At 48.5% G+C, this 26,035-nt stretch overlaps 1 long non-coding RNA gene and 1 pseudogene across 1 annotated transcript; one reads left to right on the top strand and one right to left on the bottom strand.

The window, feature by feature from the left end:
- The first annotated feature begins 5,063 nt into the window (after positions 1-5,063).
- On the top strand, positions 5,064-8,302 carry LOC149349195 (uncharacterized). Its single transcript, XR_016289392.1, has 3 exons — positions 5,064-5,128; positions 6,224-6,335; positions 8,215-8,302. It is a non-coding gene; the product is annotated as an uncharacterized LOC149349195 (long non-coding RNA).
- Positions 8,303-16,856: 8,554 nt separating this feature from the next.
- LOC149349194 (uncharacterized) lies at positions 16,857-17,776 on the bottom strand (annotated as a pseudogene).
- Between the last annotated feature and the right edge of the window lie 8,259 nt (positions 17,777-26,035).

Genomic DNA, 26,035 nt, shown 5'->3' with positions numbered 1-26,035 from the left:
CGGACGACAAAGTGTGGGTATGGACCCCCATTCGACGCCATGGCCTTTCCGAAAAACTGCTCAAGCAGTATTTCGGCCCCTACCGAGTTCTCCGTCAGCTAAGCGACGTAACCTATGAAATTCTCCCTGATGGGGCTTCCCGGACTACTCGCCGTCAGCAGAGACCAGAGATTGTTCATGTAGTGCGGATGAAGCCCTATTTTTCGCGAGACATTCAGTGACTAAGTGCTGTGCGTTACTCTGCTTTTTTTTGTTTCTTTCTCCCTATTTCTTATTAAAGCATCGGGCCGATGCTCTTTCCGAGAGGGAGGGTAATGCCGCGTCTACAACGATAGCCGCTCGGCGGCTGTTCGGCACGCAGCTCGTGCGCCACGCGGTTCGCTGCTGAAGAAGACTAAGCTCGACGTTCCATCCTGGCCGTCTCGGCGTGCGCTGGCATCATCTCGGTGTTGGCGTTCCTCTGCCGTCTGGACGGGGCGCTACCTGTACCAACTGCTACGTGACAATATGCACCACCCACCACAAATAAAGAATAAAAACTATATGCTTAATCTACGTCGTGGTGCCCCTTTAATATCAGTTTGTAAATTTTTAGGACAAATTTGGCTGACTAGTTCCTCAGACTGAGCATATGTCGCATTAATAGTGGTATCAGGGTTTCCATAGAAGATCAGATTACAACGGCGTGATCGGTTTTCAGAATCATCAATGCGAGCTTCTAACTCTGAAACAAGGCGAGTTGTTTCAGTTGAGGTCGTTTTCAGGGTTTCTATGTCTTGGCGTAGGGACAGGAGGGTCTGACAGTGGACCTCTAAATCGGTCATGCGCTTGTTAAGGTTGTCTATTGTTTTGTATGTTGTTGTCAGCTGTACTTTCAGGTCCTTTATCTCTTCTACAAGTAGCGCTTCGCCTACGATTAGTTTTGCAATTCGGTCAGGACAGTGTCTAGGTTAGTAGGGCCAGCATTTATTTCTACATCACTGGTTAGGATTAGTAGAAGGCGGACAACATGGTCACATTCAGAAGCAATACCGACACAACACTGTGGTCTCAGCAGCTGTACCAAGAAGCAATTCCTCGGTTTTTTGTATAGAGTACGTATGTTTAACTGACCTGCATGGCGAAAGGGAAGCGGTTAGCAAACTGCGCCGTGGCACATTCTCCGAGCCAAAAAAGCTGTGTCGACGGTGGCTCTTCTTTAATAGCTGGCGGATTGGCAGGGCTTGAAGGCGATGAGTCTTTCCAGGGCAGTTTGAGGACAGGCATCTCACGTTCCAGCAGTAAGACTGACGGAAATGGCAATGAGTTGAAACTGGGGAAGGGGTGGCATATGGCCGCCCCATCTTCGTGGCATTGAGGCCCGTCTTGACGAGGCACCCGGAGATACACAAGCCAGGGCGGGAATCAGCAGGTTGCTGATTAGACAGATGACGATCTGCATGGCGCAAGGGAAGCGGTTAGCAAACTGCGCCGTGGCACAGTCTCCGAGCTCATCTGTTGCACTCAAGAAACTTTCTATTCATTGCTTCACTTTGAGGTGTTTTCGAAGAGAATGGTTTAAGAGAGTAGTTATTCTGAGTGTGAACAACAGAATTGTATTAGCAAAAAACAAGGAATGAATACATCGATTGATTCAACCCGTGTGTTGTGCTGTAGAAACTTTCGATTCATTAATTGAATTTGCGCTGTTTTCGATCTGGTTGGTTTAAGAGGTAGTTATTCTGAGTGTGAACAGCAGAGTTGTATTAGAAGGAAAGAATTAATGAATACTTGGATTGAATGCTCCATGTGTTGTGCTCCAGGAACTTCCGATTCGTTAATTGTCTTTCCGCTGTTTTGTATGCCATTGCTTTAAGAAAATAGTTATTCTTAGTGTGAACAGCAGACCTCTATTAGAAGAAAAGAATTAATGAATACTTCGATTTATTGCTCCGTGTGTTGTGCTGCAGGATCTTTGGACTCATTGTCTTTCCGGTGTTTTGTATGCGATTGCTTTGAGAACATTTATTGTTAGTGTTTTGGGATGTCGTTTCTGCTCAAGGACGAATCCCAACATAAAAGCGGAACAACTGCACTCTAAGAAAAAAGGGTGTAAGAAGGGTGCATCTTCACGACTTATGCTATCTGAAGGCGCATGGACTAACGATGCACTTTGCAGAGTGCATCGTTACACCCGTGTGGAGGTGGTGGAGGACGTTAGTCTCTTTCAGAAAACTTACCCCCTTTTTTACTCTTCAAACCAGCTGTGTTCCCTCTGCGCGAAGACGCTGTACAGCAAAGTATGCAGCCCTCACCGCCTCCCCTCCCTCTCGAAGATGGCCCTCTCCCGAAAGCGGGGTGGCGGGGTTATTTTGAGGACAATAGTTAAAAGCTATGCTGGCTCACGCTCCCCCACTGCATTGATCCTTTCACCCGCGCTGGCGACACTGACCGCGCCTCCTCGCTTCTTCAAGGGACCAGAAGCTATTTCTTCGAAGAACACGTACAGCGATCTTCTGCCCATCTCCGCCTGACATGGTCGGCAATAATGGCGGACGAAGCGGCTTGGCGGATGCACAGAACGTTACTGAAAAAAGGTGCATTGGCCGCGATCGGCCACGACAACCATCACGCATGCCAACATGCTCTTGGTTGCTAACGACCAAAATAATCACTAATATTCGGTGCATGTGCTTTCATACTCAGAGATTGGATATCATTTTAAAAAAGAAGTAAGTCAGCAAAGACAGATGGCATGATCGGTGCTGTGTTACTCCTCTGACCAATCGCAGCTCTGAACGAAATCAACAGTTTAGCGCTTCAACACACCAGAGGCATGAAAACTATTGCACTTATAATTTCGGCTTGTGGTTAAGCTTTTATTAAAGAGGTAATAAAAGCTTTAAAAGGAACAGTTTTGCTTCACAGCCAGCGTAAGCTCTATTAGTCCGCGCTTCATTTTCTAATAGCGTACGATAAGTACCAGGGCGGTTAATTCCCTCCGTACAATTTCGAATAACGTGCACTGCTTTTCGAATAACCCCTCGTTGTGGCACATGTTCCTGAGCAAATAACAGACGAATAACAGAAAGGGTTCAGGTTAACATGCATACAAGTTAATAAATCAAAATCAGACGAACGAGCGAGATTGTTGACGCTGTAATTTTATGTTAGCTGAAGATGCAATGTAACGCAAATCCCGAATAAATTGCACTCTCATATTTCTGCTCCATTTCAACAACAAAAAAGAGCCCTACTCGCTGATAAACGCGTGATCTTCACCACTAATACTGACAACGCTGAAAAACAAAAATGCAAGAAACTAGGGAAGGAATAATTCTGCATCTGAACTGAGTTGTGAACGTGGCCTGACCATTCCATATATATAGGTACATTTTTGTTTAGAGCACTTTTACCAAGACACGAGCCAGGCCTCAGAGTCGCACTTTTGCTGGTCTACTATGAGATCACCAGCATTTGTACATCTGCTCAGAAACTCCTCAACGCAGTGTAAAAGACATTTCTGCGTTTCCTTTCCATCAAGTGTACGGATCCTTTCTCTCGGCACAAGATAGCGAAGCCCATAGTAATCAGTTTTCGAGATAGCTGCATTTCCTGATCATGTTTTGGAGCGTACACGTGTTTCACATAGAAGCAATTCAATTTCAGCTTATTTTAAATTGATAAACAGGGAGCGAGATGACCAACGCGATTTAAGTCTATTCGAACTTCTCTTGCGTATGAAATTGTGCTGCACGCCTACAAGAGCAGAAATTAGCTTAAACTCAGTGTACGTGTGCGTAACTTTTAGCTTTTAGGTTGTTCCGCGCAGCTTTAATGCAGTCAAGTATAGTACTGATATTCAGAAATGAAGTTGACTGCCTCCAATTTTTTTTTTCGAACTGTAGCGCTATGGAAGCATCGAATTCCGCAACAAACCGGGTGCCAGAGGAAACAGTAATCAAGGCGCTTATATTGAGGCAGTGCATTGTGAATTCTTATGGAATGGTTCATGCGTCAGGAAATAACTCTTTCTTTTAGAGGCTAATGATAAGCACTAAACAGTACATTGCACTAGATAGACGCAGCCCGAAGACCCAAGCTCGAAAATAAATGAAACTACGGTGTATAAACTGGCAAGTTTTCCTTCATCATCGTAAGTTGCTTCGGATGACTGAGACTTTTGTCTTGTACGCACAAATAAAACTGAGCTAAAGGACACATTGTATCGCACTGACGAACCAATCTTTAACAAAAGCATAAATCCAGCGGTGGCAACTGCCTATATTGAATAAAATGAAAGCGCGTATAATAGTGCTTGCTGGCATAGCGCTGGCAGTGCTCCATTTCTGCTCTGTTGACCCATTTTGAAAATATTTTGAGAACTTCGCGAACACTGGAACGATGAGAGGTGAGAACTGCTGCATCAGCAGTTGTCGACTGTCGTTTGAAGCCCTCTTCTGCGCCATCTTCCTCAAATGTTCAAATGTTGTGAATCCCCTTTGTTTGCCTGACGCTTCTGATCACTCGATGCGGCTTTATTAAATCAATATTTCTACAGCTGTATCTATTTCGATTGAGTTAAACTATTTCTGAACAGAGCGGTTTTTCTTTCTTCGGATTCTCCTCACACGTGCGGCCCCATAAGCACAAAAGAAAGTTGAAATTTCTCGCAGCAATATCACGCGGCAATATCAGTATTTAAAACTGTTACTGTGCCTGACATTGAATCAATAATGCTGCAGCATTTACATCGCTTTTTTAGCCGGTTCTATGACTGATCTAGAAGTACAGGAAGGGCAGTTTATTGATATATATTTCGCAGTGCCTTCTGTACGCGGTAGTAAATGAGAGCTGACGAGAACTTCCGAATGATGCTCGTAACTTTAAGCTGCAGCTGCTCTGAAAACTATTCTGTTGCATACGCCACACATTTACGGCAGCATCTGCGTAATTCATACTGCGTAATAGCTGGCTGCATTAAAAGCTTCAAAGGGATACTGCAAGGACTGACAAGACGAGTCTCGCCGCGCTCGTTGTCTCCGATAACAGAAGAGTTGTGCGCACGCCGAAAGCGCGGAAAAAAAGAACATTGCCGGTCGTCTCTTCAACGCCAAGTATTTGTCCCTGCTCACGACCATTCAGTAAGGTAAGTCCAAGCCGCAGTCTCCGTTCAGAAAGGGGCGAGTAAATTAGGGTGCGCGCTTCTGTGGCACGTACTGCGCGCAGTGCTCACATCTACTGCAGCACTGTATATGTGATTCTTATTGGACCATAATCCCTTTATAATTTTAGCGCTGCAAGGCAACTCCTTCTGCGTGGCCGCTTTCTTTTTTTTTTTTTGCGAATGGACGGCGTCAATTTTTTTTTCTTTATCACGGACTAGCAAGCAAACGATAAAACAGTAAACGTGAAATTTATTTGTGCATAGGCACGAAATTAGCAGCTCATTTGTGCTCTGCGCTTCCTGGCATGCGGCTGTTTTCGCTTACACCTTACAATATTTTTGCTAACCCAGAATGTGACTTATCATGCCAGCAGTTTTACTGCATTCGAATGGCAAGATGCGCTTGCTAATGGTGTTAAGTTGATATGTAACTGGCTCTTCACTCAGGCTGAGAACTAATAGAGAAAAGTGAACTTGTTTAGTTCTTTTTACTAGTGAAAAGGTCGGGGCTAGTTGGTGGCCAAACATTAGCTCACAAAAGCGTACAGTCTATGTCACCTCTTTTTGTGCTCTTGTATTCTCTTGTGAAAGAGGGAGACTTTAGGTTTGATGTCGCTCTAAGAGGTTGAATAGAAGAATACGCTAGTATCTAAGCTTTTCTGTTTAGAACAATAAGGATTTTGGTTGCACTGCTGTAATCTGTCAACGAAAAAAAAATTCTGTAATGAATACTGTCAATCTCGTAAGCAGTAGCAGTATAGTTCTTTCTTTTTTCTGCAGTGGCTGTTAGAAAATATGTTAATTATGTTAGGCACTTAGTGGCAATTCACTGGTAATAGGCCATTGTGCTGTGGAAGTTTGTGTAGGCTTACTGTGCCAGTGCATTGCATCAATTATGCCTCTTATAAATATGTGGCAAGTGCTGTAATGGATAAAATTTGGAATAAAAAGTTGTTTGTTATTTTCAAAATATTCCTGTAGTTTTTTGAGCATGTGTGCTGCCATTACGTGGTTTAATGAACATATAAGTTATCACTAACCATTACACTAACGCTATAAATGACGCCTCTATTGCAGTGCACCTGGGAGAAGGAGGGATGCAAAGGTGCACAACCATTGTCACTCCTAGCACCGAAGTTCAGCCTGGATTCTTCAAAACCGTACAAGTGGCCGGGACTAGATGTGTGTGGTATGTATGTTTTTATGTAATTGGGACATTGTTGCAAGTTCATCATCACTTGATGTCCATCCGTGAACATAGTATGCTATGTTGCACAGCTGCAGCCATTCTATTACAGAGATTTTAGAGCTTTTCAATGTTTTCGAGGACTTAGTTCTGGAAGAATTTCTGAATAATGGTTTGATTAATTGTGACCACTTTTTATGGCATGAAGTATAAATGCAGTTTTTTTTCTGCAAAAGTAGGCTGGACTTCAGCAAAGATTTCATATTGAATTAGTTTGAGAGGCGCTGCCTACAATCCATGTTGCTGACGTCAGAAAAAAATGACACAATTATGGTAATGCTTGGCATGGTGGCATGCTACCAAGCTAATATGACTAGCACCGTTTATGCATGTGAAGCTTAATGTGATATGCAGCTACGTGAGGCTGTTAATCTTCTTTGCACTGTTCACACTTTCTTTTTGAGTAGGAAGGTGCTGTTCACTGATCTGAATAATTTCCAACTACTCACATGAATCCATATTAGTTTTATTTCACATCGGAGTGAACTTAAAATTTAATTAAGCTCACGTTCCCTGCATGTGACAGCAGATATGGAAGGCAACTGTTTTAATAGCCATTCTTGAATGCTGTCAGTCAGTGTTTACAATTTCATTATGCTAAGCATCTGAAAAGATGTGTAAAGGTAACATTCTATTGTGCCAGCAAAATGTAATTCATGAGAATTACTGCTGCTGCATATCCTGCAAGCATTGGATGAAGCAGCACTGTCTAAATAAAAAGACGAGATTTGTAATTTCCTCAAGCAAAAATAGTGCTTTAGAAGGAGACTGTTCTATGCTGCTTGTGTAGTTAATGTAGTCTGTCAGTGAAGGCCAGTCCATAACCAAAGCTTCTTGCACAGGCATAATGTAGAGGTGTAGTATGAAACAGGCTATGAACGTGAATAAAAAGTATCTGTATTATAATGTGGTCCAAATAATTTTTTGGGTATGACGTTACCTCATGCATGGAGACAATTCTTTAGATGTGTAAGTTGCCCTTGCTGTTATTTCACATTTAGCCGAAAGCTTTTCTTTGTTTTCCAGGAGTGGTACACTAAGATTTATAGTGCATAGCCTTTGTGCATAGGCCTTTCACCAGGTATTTAAACTGTATCGAAAGGCTGTGACAATAGAATGCACCCAAAAATGCCATCACAGGGACAAGCTTCCTGCTGTTTGCTAATTGGAAATGAATTCACAGGTAATATATGCAGGGAAAATTACAGTTGGAAGTATCACTCATTGGTGCTCAGATAATCACCTACACTTCCCTTTTAGGAAGAAAATTCACTGTATGGGCAACAAAACATATAATGGCATCAGAGACCAGAGACATATTGTTAGCAAGGGCTGCATGAAACCTTAACCACTCTAGATATGGAGAAATAAAAACACGAGAATGGAGGGAAGGGTTTGTTAAACGGCATTTCATTTTAGTATCACCTTTTAGTAGCTTCCATTTCGTGCACATGTTTTTCTGTTTCTCGATATGACCCTCTTCTTAGTCTGGCATCCGGGATGCCTACAGCCTGACCGTGCAGCTGGGCACAATAGTCTGGATTTTTCCTGAGAAGCCAGTGTGCTTGTGATAATGTCAGCATATGTGAGTGATTAAGTAGCTGCCATTTAGGACATGTTTTGTTTTTCCTGCATATCTTTTCTGATTTTGGTTCTCAATAATAAACAGAAGCCTGCACTTGTGGCATTGTTTTCATGCATTTCCATTTATCCCTGCCTTTTGTGTGGTTTACACTTTTAGACCTGAATTAACTAAGCCCATGGTCAGGTCGTCTGAGCTTTGTGGTTGCAAAATTCATTATATGTTTTCTTCTCTGTGCAGGTCAAATACATGGTACATACTGCCTCCACCTGTATGAAGAAGACTGCCAGGGTCATTGCTGTAATATGGTGTAGCATTTGGCAAAATAAATATGACGGTATGTTTCTTTCTCCCATTCGTTTATGAATTCTTTGTGTACATTCTGCAGTAGTACCTGCACCTGAACACACAATGACACAGACCATCTCACATGAAAGATCCGTCGCAACATTTTGACACTGCCTGCACTTCCAGAAAGACTCGGGCTTCTACCATATGGGTCAACTTTAGTTCTGCATTCAGTAGGCAGGTTTACGCTACAGAAGGGTAATAATGCTCTCGTGTGGACAGTATAAATACACCACCGAGTAGTGCATAGATACCCCTTGCAGTAGGGCATTACTTTGTACCACTAGAAGGGTAACTTTATCCATCATGTAAGGGTATAAGCTTGCACCACAGGGGTGCAAACTTTGCTCTGTTTATGACGGTATAAGTTTAGTCTTTGACAAAGTAACTTTGCACTTCTATACGTAGCATAAATTTACCTGCTAAAGGTGCAAACTTGCACCTTGCATGCTAGGATATGTTTATGCTTTCCTCAGGCTAACATTTACCCCTTTTAGAACGGCGTAATGTTATACCTAACTGGTTTAAAGTTACTCTTCTTATGTCAGTGCAAGTTTAGGCTATTAGAGCGTAACATTACTCTATGTGCGAGAGCATAAATACTTAGTCTCCAAGAAACAGCGTAACCTTACCCCCAAAAAGGTGTCAGCTCAGCGACAAGTGTTTTACCCCTCAAAAAGACTAAGATCACACTTTTTTTTCTTAGAGTGTGTTTTCTCGATTAGTGGTGGCAGCGGACGAGCATACCAACGCTACGCTCGTCTTAGTAGCAGAAGGAAAAGGCCGCCCTTCCCAGCCGGGCAGCCTGTTTTTCTAGCTACTGTTGGCGACGCATGCCTCGGGTGACGCAGCCAAGGCGCGGTGTTTTATCGGTAATGCAGTCCAGAGTGTAGCCGTGTTATGCTGGGCCGGTTGATAACAAGGCCGTGGCTGCGCGGAAATATGCGCAGAGTGTGTCTGCCCCATACTCCCCCACCCCCCCACCCCCCGCGTAGTGGGGAGCCCTCAGGGCTGGTAAAATCTGTACAGCGTACCCGACGTTCATAGTGTGTAGTGACAAAAGCTGGCTGCGACGTCGAGGGTCGTGGATGGACGCCTGTGGGTGCACTGGTATTTCCTGGTTCGACGAAATCAATGTGGGCTGGCTTCAACCTGTTGATAGAGATGCGGACGTCGTTCCCGTTAACGCGCAGGGTGAAGGTTTTTTCGTCGCGACGGAGAACTGGGTAGGGTCCGCTGTAAGGTGGCTAGAAGGGCCTGTGGATGGTGTCGTCGAGGAGAAAAGTGTGCGTGGACGTTGCGAGATCCTTGAAGACAAAAGGGGCAGTCTTACAGTGGTGAGCTGCGGGTGATGGGCGGAGGGCAGCGATGGTGCGTCGGAGCCGGGCGACGAAATCGGTGGGATCTGTCATAGCAGTAGTGGATGGCGGTGCAGCAAGAAATTCGCTTGGGAGACGGAGTGGTTCCCCGTAGACGAGCTCTGCGGGTGTAGCCTGAATGTCCGGCTTGAAGGTGGCGCAAAGACCTAGGGCGACGGCTGGGATGGCTTCGAGATAGGTTGGGTTCGGGCGGCACATGATGGCTGCTTTGAACTGTCGGTGGAAACGCTTGATCATCCGGTTGGCGCAGGGGTGGTAGCTGGTGGTCCTTGAGCGCTCGAACCCAATGGCCTTCCCGAGGAGCCTGAAAAGGTGCGATTCGAACTGTCGGCCTTGGTCGATTGTGACGCGGCGACGGGCCTGAAGCGAGCAACCAAGCCAGCGAAGAAGTCTGAGGCGACGTGTTCCGCAGTGATTCCCTCGAGGGGCCATGCTTCAAGCCATCGGGTATACCGATCGATGGCGATGAGGCCGTAGCGATAGGGTCCAGCTGGGGTAAAGGGCCCTATGATAGCAAGGTGGACGTGTTGAATCCGACCAGAGGGCTGGGGGAATGCTCCCAGTGGTGAAGTGGCATGCCTGGTGACCTTAGCGCGCTGGCATTGAATGCAGGAGCGCGCCCAGGGGCGACAATCCCGCAGCATGGAGGGACAGATATAGCGGTCGGCCACAACCCAGGCAGCACAACAACATTGGCCGAACGTCGCGCAAGTGTTGGCAAAACATGGCACGAACATCGGTCCTACACTGGCATTTGGGCCGAGCGCTACCACTTCACACATTGGCCTTACTTTCATGCCAGTTTTGGGCCAACGCTCGGCCGATCTAGCGGCCAACGCAGTCCCGATGTTCGTTCTGCAGCATGGACCAGCAAAGGTCTCATACTGGCATCCAACTTTCAAACATTGGTAGCCAAGTTTCAAACATTGGTAGCCAGCTTTCGAATAATGGTTTGCAGCTTTCGAATATTGGCATCCAGCTTTCGAATAATGGTTTCCAGCTTTCGAATAATGGCATCCAGCTTTCGAACGCTGGCACATGCAATTAACCCACTCGCCAATGACCGGCACTGTGGATAGATGTACATACATAACATTCTACCTAGCAAATATTCATAAATGAGGGTGCGAAAGAATTCCAGAAAAAAGACCCGTTTATTGCTTTGAGTTACAAGAATCACGCTTCTAGCGCACACAGGATGGTTTGCGCTACCACCAGCCACCCTGGGGAGTAAAGAAAAGGGGCCCAAGAGCATGGTGGCAGAGGCTGTGGGAAAACAATTTATTTTCAAGTTTGGTGAGTGCCGATCAGGTTGGACAAAGCATCTCGGCAAGCTGCTGCGGCACGGCTAAGGCATCCAAAAAGCGCTCAACGGAGCTGTCCTCCAGTGAACTGATCAGTCATATCCGAAGTAATCGTTGCACTCCACTTGCAAGGGGGCTGCTGGACTGCATTCAAACAAATTCCTCGTCCAGTTCTTGCACGATGGCCTCACGAAGTGCCAAGCCTGCAAAGAGATGCATGATGTCATGGTAAGTTCAATTATGGCCATCACAGAACAAAAACAAACATAACAAAGATAACACTGAATTTTGTGAAACACAGTAATCGTGAAGACACTAGCAACATATTTTACAGGATAATTTTTAATTTATTCTTAAGAACCAGCCCCACATTAGTTGCACAAAGTGGAATTTAATTTACTAAACTTCCCTTACACCAAATGGTTTAATTTAGTTTAATGCGTCGTGTCGCACTCCCAGTAAATATACTCAATGCGAGATAAGGAAATTAATGTGATATTGAAAACAGATTAATGTATTATTTTGTTTTAATATCAAAACTTGTGTCTCTAAGTTGCGAGGTAATTTTTTATTCCAGTAAATATGCACAGGTTGTAGCGTCTCTTCCACATGGACGTCAAAACAACATTTTTGATTAGTTTTATTTAATAGGGTCAAAAATGCGGCTTGCGACTTTTGACCAAATACGCTGAACGCAAGGAACTCAGGGCACCTTTGTTTTACCTTAGTTGCTTCGCATGCATGCTATAGTTGGATTCGAAACTGCAACTTGAAAACCACGCAAAAATACTAGTCTGATAGTCCAGAGTAATGCCCTTTTTCATTGCGAGAGAACTTGGGCAAAAGCTTTAACCAGTAATTGCGGATTTTCTATTGAGTCTGCAAGAGTAGAAGGCAAAAAGAAACACTACGGAAGTATTACACATATCCTTACCAACTAGTCTGCAGTGGAAAATTAATTAAGCGGTTCTGATTTCCGTCGTGCATAAGCGGTAAAGGACATATTCCCGAATGCATCCTATCTCAATTCATATGAGTTCAAACCCGCTGTTAGCCAAAGTAGTGAATCTTTAGTGAGTTCATCTCACCAAAGACGAAAAATTAAATTCTCACCATTCGGCCACAATTCCACAGCGCACGACGTCAAGCAAGCCATTTCGCAATGAGAGTGGGTACACAGAAGTCGTCCTCGTGCTTTTTGGCTCGCTCTCTTCTCCTGCCGAAAAAATAAAGGCGCATGTAGTCAAAGCAACATTTACTACAAAAACCACTTTAACTTCCAGACGTATATCAAGATAAAAGAGTTTTAGTACTTACAAAAGATCTTGCAGGCGGTACGAACAGCGTCGGAGCTCTCCTAATATATGAGTGTGGCTTTTCGCGTGCGCAGACTATGAACGGTGCTAGCTCGAGTGTGCATGCATTTTCGTCGCGTTGGTTTGCACGTGGTTGAGCTCCGCCGTGCAGTCAAGAATGTCTTATTGTGATGAGTCGCGCGGTTCCAAGACGAGCAGTGCAGACGATGGTGTGGGGGGGTGGGGGGTTGGCTGGAGGGGAGAGAGGAATTTTCCTTTACACAGGTTTTGCGGATCCGAGAAAAGTCCTCGAGCTGAAAGGTGGAGACAGGGAGGTGGAGGAACAGCGAAGCGCGTAGCTGCGCGCGAGGGAAAACAGGTTTGAGAAAGTGACAACCAGAAAGAAAAAATAGCGCTTCGCGGGGTGGGGTGTTAGCCCGCTACCTGGAAAACGGCACGGCCGGGAGAACAGGTGGGGAGATATTGGACTTGAAGACTTGAAAGAGAAAGGGAAAGAGGCCAAAACACGTGAAAAGGGTTTGGAATTTTTGGAGAATGAGTCACATGGCCACAGGCAGTACAGAAAGGAATATCTACAAGAGAGAAGTGGATGGGAAACCTTCAAGATGCATTTCGCCAAAACGACTTGAGACACTCGCGTATTTTGTGGGGCCGTATGATGTGGCTTCTGTTAGTTCAAGATAGCTTAAAATGTTACCACATAATAACAAAAATATAAAGCAAAAAAAAATATCCAAGCAGAATGCGCGCTCTTTCATAGTTTCATGTACCGTACATGCGCCAAACAAGCTAGGTTAACATGCGTCTAACGCCAGTTGTCAGTCCATTTATTCAGTGGTCGTCGAAGAATCCTCAAATTGTTTGTTGGTGTGGAAGTTTCGCGCAAAAAAGCAAAAACAAACAAAGGCATGTTGAATTGTGGTTCGCAACTACTTTCGACGGTTTTCATCAATAAAGGTCATGTTCGAAAGAAAAAAAAACTTGCGAGTAAATATGCAAGGACGTGAGCAAGAGCTATATTGCCCCCAATGCAAATTACGCAACAGAAGAATAAAATGGTCAAAAACAACAATTTCCAACACAACGATTTGCAGAAAAGGAAGGAAATAGCAAATCAGAAAACACGGGAAAGGCGCAATCACAGGGCACGACGTAGGGAAGCGTAGGAATCGCTTAGCACGTGTCCGCGTGCATTTATGAAGCACCCGCCTAATATTTCACGAGCGCAACGCATAATTCAAAATTACGAGGCGACTGCTTCGTTTCTGGACGTTGCCAAAACTGAGCACAATTTCGGTTTAGCGAATGCACTTGCGCTAATCTATTACGTTTGTATCGCGATCTCCCTGAAGCAGACACCAGCTGCGCACTGCGGCAGTGAATTCCTAGAGCGAATAAAAAAAAGTGATTTTTTATTCCAAAAATTTAATAAAATGAAACTTATTTGATTTTTGTTGAAGGCACCTGTTCACAATTTTTGTTGAAGGCGTCTCGGGTGTAATCAGAACGTTAATTCTGATCAACAGGACTTCGATCGCAATTCTAAACGTATTATTGCTGCTCACTGCGCAACCAGAGTGCAGTTTTTCCAACGGAATCATGGGTAGCTTTGCTCACAAACTGCAAAAGTGTTCGGTTAAAATATAATAATAAATAAAACCAAATCTTTGAACTCGCATGTTTTAGCGCGTTCGAAAATTATGAACTGCCGATATGGTACTCGACAATAAAATTAATTTTGAACCCATTTTAATGGATGACACAATGTTTACCAACGTTTGCCAGTATACTTTGAACACTGGATAAGCGGTGGTAATCCTAGGCCAATATAGCCAGCTCCCGGAAATGGCATAGCCAATTCTGGCAAAGAGTGGAACAACACTGGCTAACATGGCCCATGATAGCCATGATTCGATGATGGCACAGCCAGCAATGGCAAACAGTGGGGCAATCCTGGCTAACCTGGCCCATGATAGCCAGGATCTAATGAGGGCTCAGCCAATACTGGTAAAGCGACGGACAACCAGGGCCATTGTTGGATGTGCTAAGGAGTGGCACAACCAATATCGGATGCTCACTGGCAACTCTGGGCCTAGTTAGGGCCACGCTTTGCCAGTGGATTTCCAATATTGGCCCGCCGTCGTGTGCTACCTGGGAAGGCGTCTAGAGGCGCGTATGCCTGGATAGCTGAGATTATGCAGCTGGTTGAAGAGGCCATGGTGACGGGAAAGGGGCACGTAACGCCGGCGTCGTGCTGGTGATATGTCGCAGTATATAGTCGTTGTCGATCCAGGTATGGGGACTTGTTGCAGCTGTAGTAATGACACGCCCTTACGAAGTTCTTGCAGTTCGACGTCCGTTGTCTGAACCTCGGCGAGGACGTCAGCTGATAGCTGCCACACGTGAAAGCGCGTCGGCGACCACGTTGTCCTTCCCGCTGACATGTTGGATGTCGGTGGTAAACTGGGCAGTGAACGAGAGCTGGTTCTGCTGGACCGGTGGGAGTTTGTCGCGGCGTTCAGAGAATACGTAGGTCAGAGGTTTATGGTCGGTGTAGACAGTGCAGTACTGTACTTCGAGAATGTGGCGGAAATGTTGAACCGCTTCGTATATCGCCAGAAGTTCTCTGTAGTAAGCTGGCGAACTCGACGGGGCGGGGGTCGTGGTTTCATTGGTGGCACTTACCGCAGGAGGCGTCTTTTTCCGAGCTGAGAGTTTCTTGGAGAAGGACGCCAAGGGATGCCAGGTGTTGTCTGCGCGTTGCATAAGGGCGGCGCCGACGGCGAAGTTAGAAGCGTCCGTAAAGAGCCCCAAGAGAGCGTCTGGCACGGGATAGCCCTGCTGAAAAAAAAGTTCTATGATGCAATAACCTCATAGAGGCTTCATCATAGAATATCATACAATTTGAATGATACATCATACATTTTGTATGATATTCTATGCATCTCTATGATGATTGTATGATTTTACAGAAATGTACGACATTTGTATGATAATTTTCTATGATTTGTATGATAAGTCTATGATATTTGTATGATAAACTGTATGAGTTTATTGCATCAGACAACGTTTTTCAGCAGGGAGGAGAGAAGCATGGCGGTGCAGGGAGCAGCTTTGCATTTATCGAAAGTTGCGTTAAAGCCGGTGTCCACGTGGCGGGTTGGTTTCCTCGTAGACCAGCCAAGGCATCAAGGAGGGGAGCCTGGTAGTCGGGTGCGTGTGGCAAGAAACGCCTGTAAAAATTCAGCATGCGAAGGAAACGTCAAAGGTCTTTAGCGGTCGTTGGTTGGGGGTAATTTTGCAGGTCTGAGATGCGCTGAGGCAAAGGTCGAGTTCCCTCTGATCAAACTTCATGGCCGAGGAATTTGACGACTGAAGAGCCGAGCGTGCTCTTTGGGACATTGACGAGTAGGCCGTCGTCATCGAAGCGTTCGATAAGTAGACGAAGGTGCGTGTGCCGTTCGTCGGCGCTACGGGAAAAGACCAATAGTCGTGAAGATAGACGAAGCAGAAGTTGAGGCCGCAGACGACTTCGTCGATGAAGCTTTGAAAGGTTTGTCCAGCGTTCCGCAGGCCAAAGCTCACGAAGGGAAACTCGAACAAGCCAAAAGGAGCAACGAATGCGGTTTTCGCGACGTCGTCCGGGTTGACGGGTATCTGCGTGTAGGCCTTCACCATGTCTAGCACGGAGAAAACGTGGCAGATATAAATCCGATGGGCGAAGTCCTGTATATGTTGGACGGGGTACCTCTCCGGAATGGTGCGGGCGTTGAGGGCACGGTAGTCCCCACAGGGCCGCCAGCCTTCGGTCTTCTTGGGGCAAGGTGAAGTGTCGAGCCTATGGGCCGTGGGAGCGGCGGGCGATTCCCTCATAGAGCATGACTTCGAACTCTGTTTTGGCTATGCGCATGCGGTCCGGGGCAAGGCGACGGGCGTGACAGAAAACCGGGGGGCCTGGGGTGGACTGGATGCAGTGCAAAGTGGTGCAGTGGTGCACTGCACATCACTTGGCAACCCGCTAGGGCGCGTCAAACCGGGAAATTCGGCGAGGATGGCGTGGTACGGTGATTGATTTTCGACACCGAGTACTTTGATCCTTGGCTGGTGGGCAGTCGTTGGCTGTCCTGGCGAAGAATGCCCCGTTGTCGCGTCGATGAGACGGTCGTGGCGGCAATCCGGAAGGACGTTGTAGTGCGCCAAAAAGTCTGAGCCAATGATTGGCTCGATGACGTCGGCGATGACAAAATTCCAATGAAGGCCATGGCGTAGGTTTCTAAACTCGACTTGCAGACGGAGCGAGCCGTAAGTCTTGACTGTGGACCTGTTTCCCGCGCTGAGCTCGAAAGACGTAGGAAGACGGGTACATTGAAGGTGGGCTCGTGGGGAGCAGCAGATGTCGGAGCCGCTGTCGACAAGAAAGCGCTGCTTTGTATTTTGGTCGGTGAGGAATATGCGATGGCCTCCAGTTTGGCAGCTCGCAGCCGTGTCTACGAGCAGCCGCGTGCGCTTCCCTGATGTGCAGCGGAGCAGGGTGGTCAATATTGTCGTGCTCTGTCTGTGAAGCTTCGATGGTAGTGGCACCGGTCGTCGTCACCAGGCTGCTGCCACCGGGTGGTGTTACGGTTACGGCTTTGCAGGTGGCGCGTCGGCAAGTGTTGATCCAGGCGTCGTTGAACGGAGCTGAACTGTCGATTGATATCGTCGATGCGGCGCGCAAGCTCTGTGGTGTTCAGCGATTCGGCGACAGCCTGGACGGCGGGCGACAGCTGCAGCAAAGAGACCTCGATGACGCGATGAGCGATCTCGGCAAGATGGTCGAGAGGTAGCGTCAGCTGTGCCTGCAGAATTGCCTCGACGTGCGGTGGAAGTCGTTGAAGCCAAAGTGCTCGCAGTAAGGAATCCTGGACTGCCATGTTTCCCGCGAGAGCACGCATGTGGCGGAGGAGCTGCGAAGGCTTGCGTTCGGCAAGTTCTGCGGACTGTAGTTGTCGCACCTTCTGGTCCTCCGAGAGTGATAGGCGGCAGATGAGTTCCATCTTGAGGTGTCCATAAAGGATGGCCGTAGGTGGCTTGCAAGGATATCCCGGACCTGGTTGGCGTAGCGGGCATCGAGGTGGGCGACAACATGATTATAGCGGGTCCGGTAGGGAGTGATGTGTGCGAGGGAGAACTGGGCCTCGACTTGGGCGAACCATACCTCGGGCGAGTCAGCCCAAAACGGCGGAAGCATGCCAGCGACACGCCAGAAGTCATGCGGGGCAACGTGCAGGATGCCGTCGACCGAGGTTTTGACGTCCTCGGCGGAGCCGGCGGGATGCTGCTGCACGGAAACATTGAGTTGGCCGTGCTGTTCCGGAAGCTGTTGCTCTTGCTCATTCATGGCGATGCGTTCTTGTTCGTTGTCCAGGTCACGAGATGCGGGGTGTCGTTTCTGCTGAAGGACGAATACCAACATAAAAACGAAAAACTGTGTATTCGATTAGAGGTGGCAGCGGAGAGCACACCAACACTACGATCGTCTTAGTAGCGGAAGGAAAAAAATTGGCGGGGGCTTAGCTTTGGTTAAGCCTGGTAGGTTGCGAAAGTGAGCGCAGCGCCTTTAACGGAAGGAACGCGGCGCGCCGCGCCTAAAGAAAGAACGCAGTGCGCCGCGTCTACTGCCTACAGGACGAATCCGGTTGGGTAGCCTATCTTTCTCCTCGCTTATGATGTCGCACCACCTGTTAGACCGCAGCGCACCTAGTGGGAGAAGCGCGTGACGCCCGGCGTGGCTACGAGCAACGCTACGCTGAAGAGCTGACTTGGTAGCCCATCTTTCGCCTCGCTTATGACGTAACACCCCCTGTTAGACCACTGCGCACCTAGTGGGAGAAGCGAAAAAGAAGAAATGAATGCATCGATTGACTGACCACGTATGTTGCATTGCAGCAACTTTCGGTTCATTAATTATTTTTTCAGTGTTTAGATGCGATTGGTTCAAGAAAGTAGTTATTCTGAAAGGGAACAGTAGACTTATATTAGCAAAAAAGAAGGAATGAAGACTTCCATTGATTACTCCGTGGGTTGTGCCGCTGTAACTTTCGATTTATTGTCTTTCCAGTGGTTTGCATGCAGTTGCTTTAAGAAAATGGTTATTCATACTATGAACAGCACACTTGTATTACAAGAAAAGAAGGTGTGGCGTGATGGCCCTTGCCGGAAGCCAAGCGCGGCCGGGCAGCGGGCAGGAAGGAACTGTGGACTGGCCCCGATCCCGGCACGATAACAACCCTTTATTTCACGCAAGCAGCATCTTTATATAGCAAGCACTCATGTGACAAGGGACGTCACGGACAGACAACGTTTCAGGCATCCGATAACGCAGACACATGACACCCGGCACAGGCGCTATCAGCACATCTCCACTTTTCTCTGAAAAGATACACGGCATTTGCAACGAAACTTAGCACTGCAGCCAAGAAAGGATGAACACTTTTTCATGGCAGTAACCAGTGCTCAAAACAAAATAACGGTCAGTTACTGAACCCATATCGGTCTGGCGGTCGGGCATGACGGCCAAATCACGTTCTATATCCAGGAGGGTCAGTCCGTGGCAAGGGAGTATTAGATGGATCGGCAGGTGCCTTGTTTTTAGGTGGATCAGTTTCCCGTTCCATTTCTACCCGACTATCATATGCCTGCTGAAACTCATAGCTACCTCCTTTTCGGTTTGGTTTGGTTTATTGGGGTTTAACGTCCCAAAGCGGCTGAGGCTATGAGAGACGCCGTAGTGAAGGGGTCCGGAAATTTCGACCACCTGGGGTTCTTTAACGTGCACTGACATCGCACAGCACACGGGCCTCTAGAATTTCGCCTTAAAGAAATTCAACCGCCGCGGCCGGGATCGAACCCGCGTCTTTCGGGTCAGCAGCCGAGCGCCGTAACCACTGAGCCACCGCGGCGGGGCACGTCCTTTTTCCTCGCAGTCATTCTGCTGGGAAACAAAGTGAGCCGGGAATTTCCTGTTCCTTTCTAAAACTACACCCGTAGAAGTTCTAAGTACATACGACCTCGGACGTTGTGCAAGACGTAAGACTCGCGCTTTCACTTTGCAGTCTGTCACCCATACTACCGCTCCTGGTTTGAGGACTGGCAGCGGAAGAACCCTATGGCGACTATTGAAGTACCTACGCTGCCGCTGTCTGATAGTTACATCGCGATCTCTGAACTTTTTCAGGCTTACCCTCTGGGGCAGAAGGCTCTTGGAAGGGACAGGGACTGTTGTGCGTAGCCGCCTGCCCGCCAGAAGCTCTGCAGGCCTTTTTCCCAGGGGCCCTGGCGTGTCCCTGTGCCCTAGCAGCGAAAGATAGGGGTCCTTAGCTTTTATAATCAGCCGTTTAATGCTCTGGACCATCTTTATACTTCCCTATTTGCCTGGGGGTATCTGGGGCTCGTCGTCACAGTGCGGAAGCCATACTCGCGAGCAAAGGACTGAAATTCCTGAGATACAAATTGTGTTCCATTATCCGACATGACACCCTCTGGTATGCCATGTCTTGCGAAGAAACTTTAGAGGTGCAGAATGACAGTGACACTTTTTGTCGAAGATAGCAAGGCTACCTCTGGGTATCTAGAAAAATATTCTACGACCACCAAATACCATTTTCCCTCAATATGGCAGAGATTAACATCTAGCTTTTGCCAAGGACGCTGTGGAGTGGTTGTCGGAATCATTGGTTCCCACTTTTGTTGCCTGCGCTCCGCGTACACTGGGAAATCGGTCACCAAAGCTCTGAGTTGGCAACTCAACCCAGGCCGCCATACGGACTCTGGCTCGAGCTCTGCATTTCTTAATTCCTTGGTGACTCTCGTCCAAGCGCATCAAGACCTCTGCGCGTAAGTTTTGTGGATCATCAGCCGCACACTTTTGACTAGCATGCCTTCAGCGACTGTCAGCGTTGCTCTTTCTTGCCAGTATGGACGCAAGACCATCGACAGCGATGAGAACTTGAGCCAGCCTTGCAGGCTGAAATTTACGAGAGCTTGACAGACTTCATCGGCTACTTGTTCAGCTTTGACTCGTTCAAAAAGGCTGGCCTCGACGGCATTTGTCAAATAGCCCGAAACGAATTTGGCGACTTCGCCAATATTGAGCGCATGAGCATCAATTTGTTTTTCCTGAATCGGTGCTCGCAGCCGGAACGGCGGGGAGCTCGCCTAGCCAGTCAGCAGCCCAGGCGCTGAATCACAAGCACTGTGCTCCCGCGGCGCCCCGGCAAGCCACCGCAGCCACGATCGTCATGAAATTTGCGAACCACCTCAACCTCGGCAACACTTTATTCCCTGTGCTCTGTCGGTCCGTCATGGATTCCGCCCGCCTAACCAAGACTGAACGTGACAATACCTACATCAAACTCCGCACCTCGCAAAACATCCTGGCCATCGATACCCACCGCCCAGCCGCTGCTGACAAGCTGCTCCAACTCAAGCAAGTTTCACTGAACAACACGCAGTACGAAGTCACCTCGTACGTAGCTAACGACCCCCTTAACGCCCGTGGTGTTATACACGGCATCACCATGGACTTTACCGAAGACGACTTTGCCGCTAACCTTCGTGTTGACGGCACCCGACTCCTAAGCGCCCGCCGTCTAGGACGTACCAACACACTTCTGCTCACCGTCGAAGGGCCCCGTCTACCACGCTATGCCGTCTTCTACAGCGGAGTGTACCGCGTCTACCCGCAAAAGCCGCACAGCAAACAATGCACGCATTGTCACGCCATAGGACACCGTGCCAACGTCTGTCCTAACAAGCCTAGCCTTGTTCGGTGCTCGATTTGCAGCCAACCGTTTCCTCGTGACCAAGACCCAACGACTACCCCACACGAATGTGAACCAGACTGCTGGAACTGCAAGGGCGACCACACACCGTCTCATCCTGAATGCCCCGCAAGGAAAGACGCCGACGCTGCAGTCCTAAAGTGGCACCGCGCCCAACGACGCCATCGCGCCCGCGCCGCCCCTCCACCCCCTAAAGCCGACGCGACCAACTGGCCGCCCCTGCCTACCTCGAACCGCTACGAGGCCCTTCAGCTCTCCTGCAGCAGCAGCAGCAACAGCCCGGGGCACGAGACCGCGCAAAGAAGTCAATCTCGAACCAAGCCCTCTGCCAAGCGGCCACCGTCCACCACTTCTGGTGCGGCAACCAGCACCTCCACCTCCTCTACTAAACCGCAAGCTTCCGTGATGCAGTCACAGACTCCACCAAGTCACCAGGTGAGCGGTGCATCTCCCACATCCATTGCACCCCCTCCCCCGTCCTTCCAAAACCGGTTTTACTCACGTACCTCCACACCTACTCCACTTTCATCCCTCCCTACCGACAACGCTATTGCTCTCATACAGCAATCCCTTGCTCCCGTCCTATTGGCCTTACAACAACTGACGGCTCGCGTCGAGCAACTAGAGCACCATCTCCTCTCCCTCGCGTCCTCTGCCCCACCCTCTCCCGACGCAGACTCCAATGCTCCCCCTCGAAAGCGCGCAAGCGCCCCTCTAGTGCCTCACCTCGACACAATGGAGGAAGACCGGCATGATGAGTGATATCATGCGACACAGATCCCCACCCCAAAACCCTCTAATTATTTGGCAGTGGAACTGCCGCGGTTTTCGTCGCAAGAAAAATGCCCTCTTGCAACACATGCGGATTACTGGCGTTAACCCAGACGTCATCGCACTGGAGGAAATGCACGGTGCCTTTTCTCTGCCAGGTTACGACCATTTTACTCAGCCAAGTATAGTCATGAAGAGAAAAGGACATCAAACGCCCCCTCCTCCGCCGATTTTGACGGTTACATACATACGGCGCACGATACCCACCATTCAGGAAGATACATCCCACCTCAACTCCGGGACGAAAGAGCATGTCCTGACACACTCCACCTATCAGGGTCACCGTATCACGATTTTAAACTGCTACTGGACTCCCTCCGACTCCAAAACCAGCATCCCACCTTTGCATACGGCCCTTCCTGCCTCTAATGTCCCTACTACTTTCGTCCTTCTTGGTGACTTCAACTGCCCACACCCTGCATGGGGATACGACCGTACTTCAGTCTCCGGACGAAAACTCGACCGCTTCGCCAATATTCATCACCTCACCCTCCTGAATGACACGTTCATGCCTACACGTCTAGGATGTGGAGCACAATCCGACACAAACCCCGACCTCGCATGGATTCGCAGCGATCTCCGCGCTTCTTGGAGTAATACGGGTGACACGATGGGGAGTGATCACTGTATTCTTCAGATAACGCTCACGTCCCAGCGACCCTCCAGACCACCCGGAACACATATACCTCCCACTATGCTCGTAGACTGGCCAAAGGCTCGGCCGGCCCTCGACTCCTTATCAGTCTCACTCGAGGATCCCGAAAAATGGTGTAGCGCCATTATGGAGACCGTCTCCCAACACACCAAACATATCCACCGATCTCCCGACTATCCATACATTGACACACACCTACTTGGGCTATGGAAACAACGTCGCCGGGCCATAAAAGCTTGGCGCAACTGTAGATCTAGCCACGCATTGAAAAGAAAAGTTGCTGAACTAACGCAAGCAGCCCAAGAATACGCTGACGAACTAGCCACGAACAATTGGCTTCAGCTCTGTGATGACATGGTCGAGAGACTCCACACTCCAAAAGTCTGGCACATTATGCGCACCCTACTTGGACAGGGTAAACCTCGTAACACACTTCAAAAGCTACAGTTGGCCCTCTCCGTCTCACAAGAAGAGCTGGTTGAGCAAATCCGAAATCAATTTTACCCATCCTCTACTTCTCCTGCCAGCTCCCCGTCATACCCTTACACCGAAGAAGAAGCAGACGAACAAGGAATGAATTCCGACTTTACATTCGCCGAACTTCAGGCTGCTCTACGCTCCATTAAGCGAAACACAGCACCCGGCCCAGATAAAATTACCTATGGTATACTCCGTAATCTCCCCGATTCAAAACTAGACGAACTTATTCAGATTATTAATACTGTTTGGCGCTCCGTGAAAATTCCCGCTGCATGGAAAGAGGCACACGTAATTATGATTCCGAAACCAGGAAAATCCTCTGCGCTCATCACTAACCTCCGACCTATATCCATGACTTCTTGCCTAGGGAAGCTGATGGAGAAGATGGCCCTTACCCGCCTCGAATGGCACCTGCATACCAATCGCTGTCTTGCTCCCACTATGGTCGGATTCTGCGCCCACGTATGCACACAAGACATTGGACAGCAAATCTATGAGGATTTGTACGCCTTCCCAAGCAGCGCACAGCTTCGAGTTTTGACCGGCGTGGATATCAAAAAGGCTTTTGATAATGTCGCCCACTCCGCAATTCTCACCAACCTGGCAGACACTCGCCCTGGGGTCCGCATGTTCAACTACATCAAAGACTTTCTTACAGACAGGACCCTCCGAATCATTGGCCCCGACGGCACACCTTCCGCCCCCTTTCCCCTCACCGCAGGTACACCACAGGGATACATGCTTTCACCTATGCTTTTCAACTTGGCAATGAAAGAACTGCCCCGAAAACTCGCTGAAATTCCTGGCCTACGCCACGCTATATATGCGGATGATATCTCTCTCTGGTCTACCACAGGAAACGCCGGGGAACTAGAATCCACTTTGCAGCAAGGCCTCGACGTCGTCATGCACGCCGCATAGGTATGAGTTGTTCCGCCGAAAAGTCGGAATACATCGTGGTTTCTAACGCTCCTCAAAAAACCGCTTCTTCCTACCGCGAACTCATTCAATTCTCTCTCGCGCAAACCCCTATTCCCCGACAGAGCCACATCAAGATCCTTGGCTTCATTTTTCAACAAGATGGCAAGTGCAACGTGTGGCTTAGCCAACTCCTGCAACAACTGAACCAAATTCGCCACATGCTGTCCCGCATATCTCGTCAAAAGCATGGACTCAGAGAACACGAACTCCGTCGAGTTATAGAAGCACTCGTTTATTCGAGGGTCATGTACGCCTACCCCTATCAACGCCTCACATCCTCTCAAGTAAGCAAACTGGAAGCCTCTCTGCGTCGCTTCACTCGATTAGCCATGGGAGTTCCCATCTACGCCGCAAATGCTCTGATCGCAGACGCCGCCATTTTCAACTCCCTCGAAGAACGCGCAGCAGCACACCACCGAGCCCAGATACACCGTCTCTCTACCTCCGAGCAAGGCAGAGACCTCCTCAGCCGTTTCGGACACACCATTTCCCAACTACCACCGCTTCAACCATCTGCTCCCCTGTGGAAAAGCCTCCCGCGTCTTACTGTAAAACCCATTCCACGCCACATGTCTCCAATGATAAATCCCGGGCGGCGTGAAGCACTGGCGAACCATTTACCCGTACTGGGCCACGACACTTACTATACCGATGCCCATATCATCGAGCACCAAGTAGTTACTGCAGTAGTCGGCCCTCGAAGCACCTCCACACATCTCCACACAGGAGTGCCCTCCTCAACCGACGCAGAAACTCTGGCCATAGCAGAGGCGATTACGCTTCACGACCACCTGTCCTCCACCATCACCATACGTGCAGACTCTCAGGCTGCCATACGCTCATTCGAATCTCAAAAACTCCCTCCCCATATCCTAGACACTTTGCTGCAATACCTAACAGCCCACCCTACGCTCCATGTCCGCCTTGAATGGATTCCTGGTCATCAAGGTATACCGGAGAATGAGCTTGCTCATGCTCTGGCCCGTGAAAAAATACCACCGGGCCCTCCGACTGCCTGGCCAGCCCATTATAATCCCAAGGCAGACAGCGCTACACACCGACAGGACCGCCGCGAACACCTTCGCAATTTGCGGCACATGCGACGAACCCTTCCGTCACCCTCCCATTTCCTTTGCCGTGCTGACGCCACTCTAATTCGACAGGCACAGACTAACTCCCTTCCCTGCGAACTGTATTCCCACTATATCCTTCATAAACCGGGCAAACCCGCCTGTCTCGTGTGCGGAGAGCATCCCTCCAACATTCATACATATTGGTTATGCCCCCGCGCAACTAACTTTCCCACCATACCTTCCTCGCATACCTTGCCTCCCCCCTTTCACCTCACGTGGGCCCGATGGACCGCTCCACCAACCTCTCTGCAGCCCACCCTCTGGCCGCTCCTCGCCGCCCACATCCGACGCATCCAAGGGACACGTGGCCCTACTCTGCCACCGCCGATAAATAGCGCCCACCAAACGGGCAACTAAGAAGGCTCGGACTTGAGCTGAAAAATAAAAGTTATCTCTCTCTCTCCTGAATCGGGGCTCTAGACAATACATCTGCAGTAACGAGGCTCTTACCCGGGACATGCACAACCGCAAAGCTGAACCGCATAAGCCTCATGCGAAAGCGCTGAATACGAGGTGGCAAAACATCCAAAGGAGGTTTTCCCAACAACGTTACAAGTGTTTCGTGGTCGGTTTCAAACAAAATTTAAAGACCTTTGATGTAACCTACGAATCGTTCTGCCGCCCAAGTCATAGTCAACTCTTCCTTCTCAATCTGACAGTATCTAGTTTCGGCAGGCGTGAACGAGCGTGACGCAAATGCAACAGGTCTTTTTTCACTCTTTGGTTGAACTTGTATCAATACAGCCCCAAACCGAATAATGACGTGTCAGCGGAAAGAATCGTAGGGTACTTTACATCATAGTTAGCCATGA

Source organism: Amblyomma mixtum, chromosome 3, assembly GCF_055824585.1.
Source record: "Amblyomma mixtum isolate Tamu chromosome 3, ASM5582458v1, whole genome shotgun sequence".
In the NCBI taxonomy this organism is placed as follows: domain Eukaryota; kingdom Metazoa; phylum Arthropoda; class Arachnida; order Ixodida; family Ixodidae; genus Amblyomma; species Amblyomma mixtum.
The sequence above is the reverse complement of the archived record's forward strand: the minus strand, read 5'-3'. Positions and strand labels throughout refer to the sequence as shown.